General features: G+C 40.5%; 1 protein-coding gene across 4 annotated transcripts in view; it reads right to left on the minus strand.

Moving 5' to 3' along the window:
• LOC149219992 (putative aspartyl aminopeptidase) overlaps nt 1-14,803 on the minus strand; it is a 371,039-nt gene that overhangs the window by 113,287 nt on the left and 242,949 nt on the right. The gene's annotated exons all lie outside the window — the stretch shown is intronic.

Raw genomic sequence — 14,803 nt, forward strand, 5'->3', positions numbered from 1 at the left:
CCTAGCAGCGTTCTTTTTGTCTTGTTCAGCAATTGCTTCACTAGCTTTTTGTATAACCTCTGCACTAGAAACCATACAAGGCATCACATCTGCATCATATGCAGAGAGTTTAGCCAGATGGTATTTCAATCGTGTAATCCCTCCTGACATCTTGGTCCCACACAAGTTGCATGATATATATGCCTGATTTGCCCCACCTACAGCCTCCCCATACTCCCAAAATGGGTCCAAGGCTTTTGGCATATTTGACATTTGTACTATGTAGTGAACTAATTCAAACCTAGGGCACAAAAAAAACAAAAAATTGGCATTAAACCCCCCAACACAAAATGAAAAAATAATAAGTAATAACAACCTCATTCAAAAAAAATTACTACATTATTTGCATTTTGCAATGTGAATGAAAAATGGCAATAAGAGGGTGCATAAGAAAGTTGAAAAAAAAAAACAGTTTTAACTTTTTTTGCTACATTATTTGCAAATTTGCAATTTTGCAATGGGCATGAAAAAAAGAGCAGACTTAAAAGTTAAGAGGGCAGTGAGCTTGTATCATGCAATAATTGCCACTTTAACCAAAGATGCCAAGCAATGAAAGAGCCTAACAATGCAAATGATATGCCAAGGAAATGAGGTGACTGTATATCACTGTTACGTAATTAATAATTATAGTTATACCACTGCTGTAGGTGCATTATTAGACCTCGGTATTCAACCTCCTAGCAGTGACCTCTTTTGTATTTGTATTACCTTGACAGTGATATGAAGTTATTTTCTATAAAATATGTGTGGTATTGCTAATAGTAAATACACCATTTCTCTTGTGCAGTTCGGTGAAGTTGCACCAGATTTATTGAAAGATTATAACGTGCCACATTTGTTTCAAGAAGACCTGTTTGATGTTTTGGATAATTCCAAACGGCCCCCATTTAGATGGTTAGTTATTAACTTATTATGAACCTGATGATGACTTGACAATGATACAGGCCTGATATAGATGTGACACATCACAGTGAGCTTGACTCTCCTGAGTCCTGACAACAATGATCCTCTAAGTAACTCGATGATGATGTATGGCCATAATAGTGGCATGGAGAGTTTCTTAACAGTGGTAATAATTTGACACTAACAGTGATCTATGATGGCAGCAATGAAAACATAGTGACAAACCTTGATGACTTGTGCAATCTTTTGAAACAGATGTAGCAATTAATGTTTGGAATATATGTTTGTTCTGAGAATCACTATGTTTTGCAAAGAGTTTCAATGCATCTCTCTCCTACACACTATGATGATAAATTTAAAACCCTTGCATTTTGAAATGGAAAACAAAAACCAAGCAAAATGATTGTAGGGAAGAATGAGATTGTCTCACTGTTCTTGGCACTTGCAGCTTAGAGAAATCTTCGTTGTTGGTGGCAAATTGGCAATAATGGCTATGGAACGTTCAAACCCTCCTTGGCAGCAACCACATTCCTTCTCCAGCACTCAGAAAAACAAAATGACATGAAAAAAACCAAAAATCGAATTTTATAGGCCGCGCGGAAAGATTTCAGTGTCACCGGGCGATATTTTCCGTCGTCGCGCGATATTTTCCGAAATATCGGCGATATATCGGAAATCGCGCGATATTTTCAAAACCTTAAAATATCGCGATATTTGGTCGGCGATATTTCGGCTCGCCGAAAATATCGCGATATTTCCGAATATCGCCGATATCTCGGCGATATTATCAACACTGGTTTAAAGTGCATGAAGGGGTTGATCCAAAAAAGAATACAGCTGCCTTAGGTGACATTAATAAAGGGGATGACCAAATAGCATAAAATTTTGCATCAATATATATCCTCTCATCATGATCTAAGATGCAAAAGGAAGTGGCCCCATTTAAGTGAAAAATAGAAGTGGAATCTCCAAGGAAACCCAACCATAGGCCAAAATCATGTGGATGAACATCGTAATCTTGAATCACCCACCCATGAGAAACCATAGTACCAAAGAGCATCCTGCACTATTAATCAAAATATCAAGTGAAACCATAAACTATTAACCTCAAAGCTTCATCTACCAAAGATATGTAACCATGAAGAGGAAGCCAAGTACCAAAGCAATCCATCACATAAGCCACTTTCATCCCATACTAGATTCCAACCCTTCGGGGTCTAGAACCATTATACATAAACCAAGGTGTAACATCCTCTAGTCAAAATGAATAAATATAACCATGCAACACCATGATTGTTGAAGAAAGTGTAACTAGGTTCGGTCTTCATAAATGTAATTTTGATCTTTGTATTTATAAAACAAAAGAGATATTATTTTTGTTATATTTATCAATGACTTTCTTGCTCATTGAAATAGGTCTAGCACATGTCAAAGTGTTATAGGTAAGTCAAAGAGTCAAAAGAAAATGTTGAAAACCCTTAAGGGCATGTTACAACATGTATATATTTGTATAAGAGTCAAAGATATCCCTCCAAGCAAAGTCACAAGTCCTTCCATGCAAAGACACCACCAAAAGAAGCAAAAACGAAGTGGAAAAGTCAAGTCAGCCTTAAGTCTTCAAGTCGGCCTAAAGGAGGGACAGACCTCTATATATAGAGGTTGTCCACTCCTCCAACGACAAGCAATCAAGCCTCTGAAATCAGCGAGATAAGAAGCCGAGAAAAGGGTGAAGAAAGACAAGCATAAGGAGCCTCTAGTGCAGTGAAGGAGGAGACAAAACCGAAGTGTAAAGGGCTGTTCTAAGGGTAGATTACAGTCACACGTGCGAGGAAAGGAGGGTTGTCTGCGGTCACTACAGCAGCAATATCACAATTGCATATTTATCTTTGTTTGGGCTAGAAACTTAGGCCTATAAGGCCTCCCACTAGAGTGAAGAAGAGGCTCTCCCAAGCGAAGGAAAAAGGAGTCAAATATACAAGGAAACCTCCCACACGTGCGAGAAACTAGGGCTGCAGTGCTATCATATCAAGTCTGCAACTACACATCAAGAAGAAGCTCGGTTGGACAAGAGAAGGAAGGTATCTTCATAGGTGAAGGATCTCACTAAGTATCAAAGATAAGTATCTCTTCTAGAGCTCACATAAACAAGGTCTATCACCAGTTGCCAAAGGAAGAAGGAGGACGAAGTGCCAGGGAACAAAGTGCCGGAAGAACGAGGGCGAAGTGTTGGGAAACAAAGTGTCGGAAGAAGGACGGACTGCACTTGTGCTTGGAGGATATTCTTGTCAAGGGTCTAGGGTTTGGCATTGATCAATAAGAAGCTTCAATAAGAGAAAATTACGAAAGGGATTTCTCTCTAAGAGAGAGAGGTTTTGCCTTGGCAAAGAGCCAATATCTTGTGTTCTTGTTTCTTGTGTTTTGGTAGCAGTTTGATGAAGTAAACACGCATACAATAATAATAAGAGAAGAAGATCAACCTAACAAGTTAGAATGAAAAAGTGCTTCACAAATTGTTCTCAAGTTAGAAGAATCCTACTATATCTAATTGCCCTAAATTCTTCAACATGGTATTAGAGCTAAGGTGACACATCAAGGAAAGGGCATCTCAAGAACAACTACAAGGTTGAAGCATCAAGCCAAGAAGTCTCAAATACATCAGGGACAAGAAGGTCTACCATCTACAATCCATCAAAGAAGACTACTAAGCAAGAAGAAAAGTCGTTCATATTAAAGGCACCTACAAGAAGATCAAGTAAAAGAAGAACCTACATCAAGCTACACCATCCTCATGTAGAAATTTCTGTTTTCCCACCCCGGTTTTCAGTTTCACCTTATTTCTCCCATGTAGTTAAATGCCCTTTCCCATAACCATACATTTAACAAGCTGAAAAAATAAATATTGCTGAAAACACAAATTCTGGAAATTTTACAAAATGCTGGAAATTGCAGAAATAAAAATCAGCAGTAATAAACAGCCATTAAAACACATTTAAACACTGAGATTTTTGGTCAACTTGACCCTGGAAAAACCCCCTACAACTCTTGGGGAAAACCAGTTTGAGAGCTCTTCTTTATTTCTGGAAAATGCCTTTTACAGTGAGAAAATTTTCAGCAAATAAATTTCAACAAAACAGAAATTTCCAGCAAGCAAAACTTATCTGTTTTCAGCCTAACAGACAATCTGGAAAATGTTGTACGAACTGTACAGACCGTACGGATGTACGGACAGTCGTACGGGCTCACGGAAAGACCTCGATTTCCATGTAGAAAATCACCTCCTCGAAATTCGTGCCTGAAAACCAATTTTTTCTTGTTTGCTCACAAAAATCTGCCTTTTACTGCTTGCTCTTTAAGCTGTACGGATTTGCTGAAGTGCTGCCTTGGAATGTGTGCCAAGTTGCTGCCTCCTTCTCCTTCCTGTCCAGAAATCTCTCTTGCTCTCTTACTCTCCTTCTCCCAATCTGCTCATGAAAGAATGAATGATCTTTTCCTCCTTTTCCTCCCTTAACCCAACCCTAAGTGACTTTTGGGTGATCCCTAAATCCAATGGTTGAAATAGATTTAAATCAATGGCTGAGATTAAATGCTCATTTAAATCTCACTTTCTATTTTTTAATTCACCCCACTTTAATAAAGACCCACTTAGTCATTTATTTCCAAAGTCACTTTTCCTTTCTAATTTTCATTGACTTTATAAAAGTCACTTTAAAATTAGACTTAGTAACTTTATCACTTAAAGTCACTTTTAAATTAGATTTAACTTTATAAAAATTATAAAGTTACTTTAGGAGAAAAATTAAATTCTTTTGGACACTTTTCCCTAGGCCAAATTTCAACACTCCCTCTTACCAAATTTCAACACTCTGTCTTACCAAGGAAGGTGTTCCTCACCACACCCATCTTGTCTCTGAAGTAGACATGCTTGCCCCGTGGTAAGGCTTTGGTAAGAATATCTGCAACCTGCTCATCAGTGGAAATATACTCAAGCTTCACAGCTCCCTTCTGAACATAGTCTCTGATGAAAAGATATCTGATCCCGATATGCTTTGACCTGTCATGAAATACTGGATTCTCCGTGAATTGAATGCAACTCTGATTATCACAGTAAATCACTGAATGTCTCAACGGCTGACCAAATAAGCCAAACAACATCTTGCAAAGCCAGATAGCCTCACAACTAGCTAGACTGGCTGCCATATACTCTGCTTCCGTTGAACTCAATGCTACTGACTGTTGCTTCCGGCTGAACCAGGACACTACTGCTGAACCCAACCCAAAACAACACCCTGAAGTGCTCTTCCTATCAGAAGCACAACCTGCCCAATCAGAATCAGTGTATCCTGCCAATCTCACTCCATCTCCCTGCCTGTAGTCCAGACCATAATCCACTGTCCCTTGCAAGTACCGCAAAATGTGTTTTGCAGCCACCCAGTGAACCTTCCTAGGCTCACACATAAACTGAATCATCATGTTGACTGCAAAACAGATATCTGGTCTAGTGTTGACCAAATACATCAAGGAACCAATAAGCTGCCTGTACAATGTGGGATCCACCAACTCGGAATCCGAAGCATGAAGCTTCTTCCAGTTGGTGATCATCGGTGTCGACATGGGTCTACAATCCTCCATGTGGAATCTACTAAGGATGTCCACAATATACTTCCCCTGCCCCAGGAAGAAATGCCCCTCCTCCTGCCACACCTCCAAACCCAAAAAGTAATGCATCAAGCCGATGTCCTTCATCTCAAACACCGTCGCAAGATCTCTCTTGCAGTGCTCTATGAGTCTCTCTGCACCTGTAATGACCAAGTCATCCACATACAGCACCAGAATGAGAGGCTCCTCACCTATCACAATAAAGTAAAGGTTCGGATCTGCCTCACTCTTTGTGAAACCCATCCCCTGCAAGTATGTATCTATCCTAGAGTACCAAGCTCTGGGAGCTTGCTTCAGGCCATAAAGGGCCTTCTTCAGTCTGCACACATGGGACTCCTTCCCATGCACCTCAAAGCCCTGTGGCTGCTCAATGTACACCTCCTCCTGTATGAAGCCATTGAGAAATGCAGTCTTCACATCCATCTGGTGGATCTTCCAACCCATCTCTGCTGCTATCGATATAATGGAGCGGATCAAAGTATATCGAGCCACGGGAGCGAAGGTCTCCTCATAATCAACTCCCTCTACCTGGGAGAACCCTCTAGCCACAAACCTCGCTTTGAATTTCTCAATGCTACCATCTGCAGCATGTTTTACCTTGTAAAGCCATCTAGAAGTAACCACGAATTTGCCTTCAGGCCTCGGCACCACCTCCCAAACATCATTCTTCATGATAGAAGAATACTCCTCCTACATGGCCTCTCTCCAGACCTGCTGGCTAGCTGCCTCCTCATAGCTAGAAGGCTCAGAGTCAAGGATGCTGGTAACCATTGCCATATAGCTACAAAACCTCTCAGGTGGTCTACTCTCTCTGACCGGCCTCTTCGGCTCAGCAACAGATGTGGCATCTCTCAAGGTGTTCTGAAGCCACTTGGGCTTTCTCTTCCCTGAGCATGCTTCTCCCATAAGAGAATGAAACTCCTCCTCCTCATCACCATCAGTAGCCTGAACTCCTGACTGTCTGTCTGCTGTCCTCCTGCCTGCACCTGAACATATATACTTCAAGCATTCCAGCATTCTGTAAAATGTCCCCTCCTAAACATACATCAATGTCTTTTTGCTAGGAAAGCAACAAATTGGTTGGGACCACTAACTTCCTTGCATGGAAGAAGAGGACTGATTTACTTCTCAAGGAGAATAAACTTCTAAACCTCATCAAAGGGAATACCACTATCCCTGCTAAGGAACAAACTCAAGCCTTAGCCAAGTACAATAAGGATGGGACAAGAGCTCAAAGGATTCTAAGAAAATGCATCAAGGACTCTCTCATTCCTTATGTCTCCAAATTTGAAACATCAAAAGAAATATATGATAAACTAATAGAGCTATTCTCGGTAAGCACAGCTGGAGAAGTGATATCTCTATGTAATGAGTTGTACAAGATGAAGATATCAAAGAAAGGAATAGCTCCCTACTTCATGAAGATCTCTGAAATGAGATATCAACTTCAAGAACTAGGAGAAGTCATGTCTGACAAAGAAATGACAACTGTAGTACTCAATGCTCTACCTGAGGATTGGGGCAACTTCACATCAAGCATATATGCCAAGAAGGAAGCTACCCCACTAAGTGAACTATGGTCTCTATGCAAAATTGAGGAGACTAGACTCAAAACAAAGGATGATGTGGGATCAAAGGAGCAAGCATTTGCTACCATGGCCAATAGAAAAGGAAAATATGGCAAATTTGGTCCACGAAGAACAAGCAACAGAGATATGTCCAAAGTCCAATGCTTTGCCTGTCAAGAATATGGACACTACAAAAGGGATTGTCCCAAACTTAAGAAGGACAACAACAACAAGAGAAAAAGGGAAGAAGCTCACTTAACTCAAGAAGTGAAAGAAGAAGACAAGAAGCAGAAAAAGGAAGATCTTCTAGATCTCTACTATGACTAAATCAACTTCTTTACATATGTCCTCTTTCAAAGTTTCGAGTAGTTTAGGAGCATATAGAAATAGGATAGAATGCATGGTTTAAAGATATCTTCTAGAATATAGGAGCATGGTGTAGATATAGCTCAAGATATTCATGTAGAAGGAGCATACCTATTATAGGACATCATCCACAATGAAAGAATAATTGATCATGATTAAAATCTTAGAAGGCCTCTATCATCAAAAGGAAGAAACATTTGCAAGATAAGGGTCTTCAAGATCCTCTGATAGAATCTTCATAAGAAGGTTCATAAATAAGGGCAGATGTCTCATTGGGAGTCCCATTCATGGGATTCAAGAAAGAATGTTATGCATGCAAGAAAAGATGAAGCAAGAAAGGCTACACCAATCAAGAAGAAACATCAAATGAAGCCAAGATGATCAAAGTAGGTTCAAGATGGGGTATGTATGCATCAAAGTTTAAATTCATGTCATCATATCTATTATTGGGTCATGGGAATAGTTCTAAAAAACGATCAAGTATAAAAGGATCTCTTTCACCAATGACATGCTCGAAGGCATGTACTACAATGCAATAAAGTCAACATGAAGAAGTGCTCACATAAGTAGTATAATCTGGTTGACTAATCAATCCAAGAAGAAGCAAATGAAGAAAAAGATCAAACATGTGAAGAACACCATGGTCACAAAGAATCATTATCTGACAAGATCCATTAAAGATGTCTCCTGAAAAGAAGGCATGACAACTCTGACAAAGGAAGAAAAAGATCAAAGGACCCTTGACACCCATGAAGGCCTTGGAGATATCAAGATGCAAATAATTGATTCAACACAACAAAGATGTCATGATGAAGATCCATCCAACAAACGCATTATTCGATGTTGAAGCAATATCAAGATGAAGTCATGAAGGGCTACTAAATCAAAGTATGGGAACAAGCATGTTAATTTATGGTATGTTCTATGCTTAGAGCAGTTTACTTCAATTTCTTCTTATTAGCCACTGTTTAGCAATCACATAAACATAAAGTAAAATGCAGATAGAACATTAATAGATCGACAGAAAACAAGCCAAGAAAAGAGACACCAGATGTGGCGGCTAGCCAAGAACAAACCCCAATGTGGGGAAACCCTTTGATCAATTCTTCTTTAATCTTCAATAGTTCAACAAAGAGAAATAGTACAGAAACATAAATCTGTAATTTTATGACAGCAGCAGCAAACCCTAACCAACAAAGTCAAATCTGGTCAAACAAGATGAAATTGACCTCCAATATGCTTGGTCAATTTCCCAATCATCTAGGCCTCCAACAGCAAGAAGAGGCAGCCCATAAACAGTCTGAAAAACACAGTCAAACTGCAATCAACTGAAGTCAACCTGCTGCCACAAACTAGGGCAGTCAACGCTGGTCAAACCAGAGGTCAAAATTGCCTCAGTTTGCATGCCAAAATTTGCGGCCTGCCTATGAGAGACAGCCACACCAAAACTGCGCTCCTGAAAAGTCAACTCTTGGTCAATGCTGGTCAAAATGTCTTGTTGTAGCTTCTGCGTCTCCCTGCGTCCTTCCTTGCCCTTCACGTCCTCCTTCCCACGTGTGAGCTTCTCTTCCTTGTGTGTAAACCCAATCAGCTAAGGAGAGAAGAATGTGTGAGAGATGAGATGAGTGAATAATGCCTCAACCTCACTTGTATTTATATGATATGCTAGGCATGTGTGCCACACATTTAGCTGCTGGCTGACCTTGACAATTTGTCAAGTAAATACAAATAAATTCATATCTCCATAAATACTTGTCGAAATCGGATGATTTTTAGATCAATCCTACACCTCTCGACGAGAGGAATCAAGAAAAAATATTAGCTGTCATAAATAAGATGACCCACATGGAGTTTGGCCCTAGTTGCCAATTTTAACACTCCCTCTTAACTAGGGAGAACTCCATCTGCTAATCCGTCTAACCATCAGTACTATCATTGCCATCAAATGCACTGCCCTACACTGCTTGGCTCTGCTCTGCTCTGTTGAACTATGAAGAAGAAGAAATGATCGAGGATGTATCATACCATCCTCCACTAACTCGAAGTCAGTCCCAGAGAATGTGTCATACCACTCTCACTGATCCCAGATCATTTTCATTGATCCCAGATCAATGGAGGTCATCCTAGCATAGGGAGTACGGTAGATACAACGATGCATCTATCGATAGTACTACTATGGTCCCTAACCCCATTTCCCCACTCATTGATCAGATGAGAGGTACTTCCCAGGAGTCCAGACTGCATGGGTAGGATGCTTCGACAAGAGAACTAATCATCTTGTCCATAAGTCGCCATGGGGTATCACAGGGGAAGGTTGAACCTTTCACCCTGTACATAGCGCACCACTAGGGGAGGGTGAGTCGCCCTGTGGTCGCATGTTGCTCCAAGAAGTACCCCAAGCCCCCCAAAGCTCCCAAAGCTCAATGTATGCATCATACACAACCCTCATAAGAGGGTCTCTCAACGACACCAAGTCGTTCTCGAAAAGTCAAGAATTTGACCTTTCCCAGGGGCTTCGTCAAAATGTTGGCGACCTGCTCATCTGTACCGATATGTTGGAGCCTTATTGCTCCCTGCTGCACCATATCCCGGATATAGTGGTACCTGATATCGATATGCTTGGAGCAATCATGAAATACAGGATTCTCTGATAAACAAATTCCACTCTGGTTGTCACACAGGATCACGGTAGTATCCAATGTAAATAAAACAGCGCACTGAAGAAATTCCGCAACCAGACAGCCTCACAAGAGGCCATACTCGTAGCAATGTACTCTGCCTTAGCAGTGCTCAAAGCCACTGACTTCTGCTCCCTGCTCATCCAGGATATCGATGCAGATCCCCAAAGAGAAACAACACCCAGAAGTGCTCTTTCAGTCCACCACACTGCCTGCCCAATCAGCGTCGATATATCCATGTAGTCTCACATCTTCAGTAGTGTATCTCAACACATGAGTGATTGTGCCACGAAGGTATCTCAACAGATTCTTAGCACCAATCCAGTGTGTGTGGTGAGGCTCAACCATATGTTGACTCAACATGTTGACTGCAAAACATATATCCGGACGGGAGTTCACCAAGAACATCAATGCTCTGATGAGTTGACGATACTCGGTAGCATTTTGCAAAACAGGTCTAGCAGCACTACCGCTTAACTTCTTGAAGTCAAGCTCCATCGGGGTAGCCACTGGCTTGCAGTCCACCATACCGAATCTCTCCAATACCTTCACCACATATTTTCCTTGAGATAGGAAAGTCTCCCCTAGCTTTTACCAGACTTCTAGTCCTAGGAAATAGTGCATCAGTCCCAGGTCCTTCATCTCAAACTCAAAAGCCAACTCCCTCTTACATTTGTGAATGAGAGGGTCTGCACTTGTCAGAAAGAGGTCATCAACGTACAACACCAGTATGAGAGGTTTGTCATCTTCAACCTTAAAGTAAAGGTTAGGGTCGGCTTCACTACTAGTGAATCCCAGCTTCATCAAGTAGCTATTGGTCCTCTCATACCAAGCTCGGGGTGCTTGCTTCAGCCCATAGAGGGATTTCTTTAACCTGCACACGTGAGATTCCCAATCAAGAATCTCAAATCCTTTAGGTTGTTCCACATAGACTTCCTCTTTGATCGAACCATGCAAGAACGCAGTCTTGACATCCATCTGATGTAGGTTCCATCCCTGCGAAGCAGCAAGGGCTATGATCGAGCGGATGGTGGTGTATCAGGAAACAGGTGAAAATTTCTCGTCATAGTCTATACCTTCCTTCTGAGAGAAGCCACAAGCGACAAAACGAGCCTTATACTTTTCAGCACTTCCATCAGCTCCATGCTTTATCTTGTAAAGCCACTTGGAAGTGACAATTGTTTTGTCCTGGGGTCTGGAGACCACATCCCAGACATCGTTCTTCATGATGGACTCATATTCCTCAGTCATAGCATCCTTCCATACTTGATGCTTGACAGCTTTGGCGAAGGACGAAGGGTCATTTTGAATGATCGTGTTCATGATGGTCAAGTATCCCTGATACCTAGCCGGCTTCTTACTTTCTCGGAAAGTCCCTCTAGGTGCAATGTGTCCTTTGGCATCATCAAGTGTCTCCCTAAGCCATGAAGGCCTCTTCCTAGAAGAGGAAGGCTCTTGCGAAGGGGGATCAATAAGATCCATAGGTTCTTCTACATCGGGCATCGTCTCATCTTCCTTTTCCTCTAGTTTCCTAGTGTCAGCTTCTCCAGATTTCATTACTATAGGAAGATTTTCAACTTTGCTAAGAGCCATATCTTCGTCAAAGGTGACATCATGGCTAATCTCGACTTCCCTTTGACCAGCCACATAGATTCTATAGCCCTTAGTATTTTCGCTATCGCCCACGAAGATCCTTTCTTTCCAGACACACCCAATTTATTCCTTTTCTCTTTTGGCACATGAAAATATACAGGACTTCCAAAAATTCTAAAATGAGATACGTCAGGTTTCTTACCAGTGAACATTTCATTGGGAGTGTTGACCCCTACTGGTCAACTACCCATGCAGTGCACCCCGTTTTTCTTGACAGAAAGAAGCAGCACCTGATCAGCATGTCCGTGCCATCCTGCCATCATCAGCAGCTTGATCATTTCAGTTGTAAACCCAGTCTGCATATATGAATTGTAAATAATCTAAGCAGATCAGAGTCTGTAAAGCTGCCTAGGTGGACCTAACTTTCTATGATAATCTATGTCCCGGAAGGTTTTTCGTCTCACCGATCCATGGATCGGCAGAGTTTTCCTTCAAACCTGACCCCAAAGCCGGGATGGATTTTGTCATTAGAACTTTAGGAAAATCCTAGTGTGTCAAATCTGCTAGATTATAGTTGTGTCGCAGAACTGGGTGTTTTGTGAGGGTCTGTATTAAATGGGTTTGTCCCTTAAGATGTAATTTTGTAAAAGTCATGATGTAATGAGTCCTGAGGGTCGAGAAATGTTTTAAAACCCCTCATGAGTCCTAAGTCCTAGGTCCTAGGTGATGTTTCCGAAAGGCTTAGTTCAGTGATCCATTTTAAAATGAATTAAAAAATTAAAAAATGAATAAAAATAATAAAATAATAAAAAAATTAAAAAATGAAGCAAAAACCCTAACTAATAAAATAATAATATTTTAAGTTAATAAATCGACGGATGAGATCAAGAGATGTCTTGATCCTCATCAACGGTCGAGATCAGTTCTACATGGATCACCCAAAACTAGCCGTTGGGATCATTTCCTTTATATAGGGTCTTAGGGGGTCATTTCAGATCATCTGATCTGTGAGTCTGTACTGAAAAGCTCTCTTGTAATCTGATTTTCTGGTTAATAAAAAGACTTTGGGGTCCAAATCGTGTTGGTGTTACTCTCTGGAATTGCTGTGAGATCTTTAATTTTCTGCATATTTCAGTTTTCAGCCATTAATCATAGCTTGTTTTTTAGAGTAGTGTGAGCACAGGTATCTTGTTCACCTGCTAGGGTTTGAGGGCTGCTAGGGTTTCTGAAATAATGGCAGGTATCTCCATTATTTCCTGAGATCTAGCAGTTTTCTCTCTCTCTTTGCTGATGGTTGCTTGAGATGTGCAGGAAAACATTTTTTGAAGGAAATTTTGTGGGCGTTCGGGGAAGTTCTCGGCTGAACCAGCCAACTCCCGCAAGCACTTTCTGTGCAGAGCCCAGCTGATTGTTCCCTGGGTTAATCATTTAAAGTTTCTTTTCTGTTTTACATTGAGAGATTTTCTTTCTGTTCACAGTGAAGTTCAAAAATTTCTGATAATCTGAAAATATTTCTGTATTTGTGGCTAAATCTGGTTGTTAAGGGGCCAAATCTGTACATTAATCAGTTGTTTTAGGGTTTCAAAATTTTCTGATTTAGGGTTTCATTTTTAGTTTTGCTTAGGTCAGGTTTATTTAGGGTTTTGATTTTGGTTTCATGTACATTTTTGGGTGATTTCAGGTGGCAGAAGCAAGCAAACACCAAATATCGATCTGAGGGCACATGACACAGTTTCGCTGCTCCCTCCTATTCCATCATTAGCTGCATCGTTTTGCAATCAGTTGGCGAGACACAGTCGTTGCGCGATACCCTTGAGAAAGTTTGATAGACGTAACAAAGCCAGGCCATCATGTGGTCTCTTTAGAGGCTGTACGCATACGCTGAGTTATCCTGGGCGATCTTTTCATGCATCGATGGTTGTCTGGACAAAGAAAAATGTGTTTATTCCATTTCCATGCCACTGTATCCAGCGTGAATGAAGCTTGAATATTCATCCGGGTCACGAATTTTATTGTACCTCCGTGGGCTTCTTCTTTACCACGCTGCTACACTTTTTCTTACCGCCAATACACCTGCAACAAATATTGAAACCCCTCCTGCGTTGATTTCTTTGGGCCTCCAAGTACCTGCGTATTATCTCCTCCTGCTGTCAAGGTCCCTCACACCCTTTTTACCTGCAATCTTAACCCGAAAAGAGATACCAACGAAGGGTGATTTGATGCGTTCCGCCATTAAAATCTCCTGCCAGTCTCAGCCCACTGCGTTGAACAGCAAACCCGAATCAAATCGCCAAGAATCGATCCCTGCTGCATCTATCTGCCCATTCGATTCTGCAAATATTCATCCCGCAATCTGTCGGCCGTCTCCAGCTCTAGCGTTTCATAACCTACAGTTACGCAAGTTTTCATTTGTGAACCCGTCATCAATCATTCGCACAACGGCAGATCCGGGTCAGGTATCGTTTCATTTACCGCTTGTTCGATTATCGAAATGCTGTCTCAGTAGTTACGCAGTCATCGTTTCTCATCGTTCTGGTCACTGTATGCCATTGCGTAGTTACGTCTGGTCGTTTTGAGGTTTTAACGGGTTACGTATTTTATTTTTTCAATTTACTTGTTAGTTCAGTTTTGGGTTACGTTAGGTTAGATTTTTTTAGGTTTAGTTTTAAAATCAATTTGTTGATAAGGAAATTCAATATCGTTGTTTAGACTAGGTTATATTAGATTTTAGATTAAAGGCTAAAGTAGATTTTTCTTTTTTAACTTTAATTAGATTTTAAATTTTCTTTTATTTTGATCATATGAAAAATATTTAAAAAATAAAAAAGAAAAATATAAAAATAGTAAAAAATAAAAAAGGATTTTATTTAGTTTTTTTTTTAAATCTTAGGTTTCTCTTTTTGTATAGTTAATTTTTAGAATAGATTTTAAATTTTATTTTTTTAGATTTTTAAATTTTCATTTAAAAAAAAAAAAAAAAAAAAAAAAAAAAAAATTCGA

Source organism: Pinus tabuliformis, chromosome Q, assembly GCF_031772625.1.
Source record: "Pinus tabuliformis cultivar Carrire ecotype Pingquan chromosome Q, CPIR1, whole genome shotgun sequence".
Taxonomy (NCBI): domain Eukaryota; kingdom Viridiplantae; phylum Streptophyta; class Pinopsida; order Pinales; family Pinaceae; genus Pinus; species Pinus tabuliformis.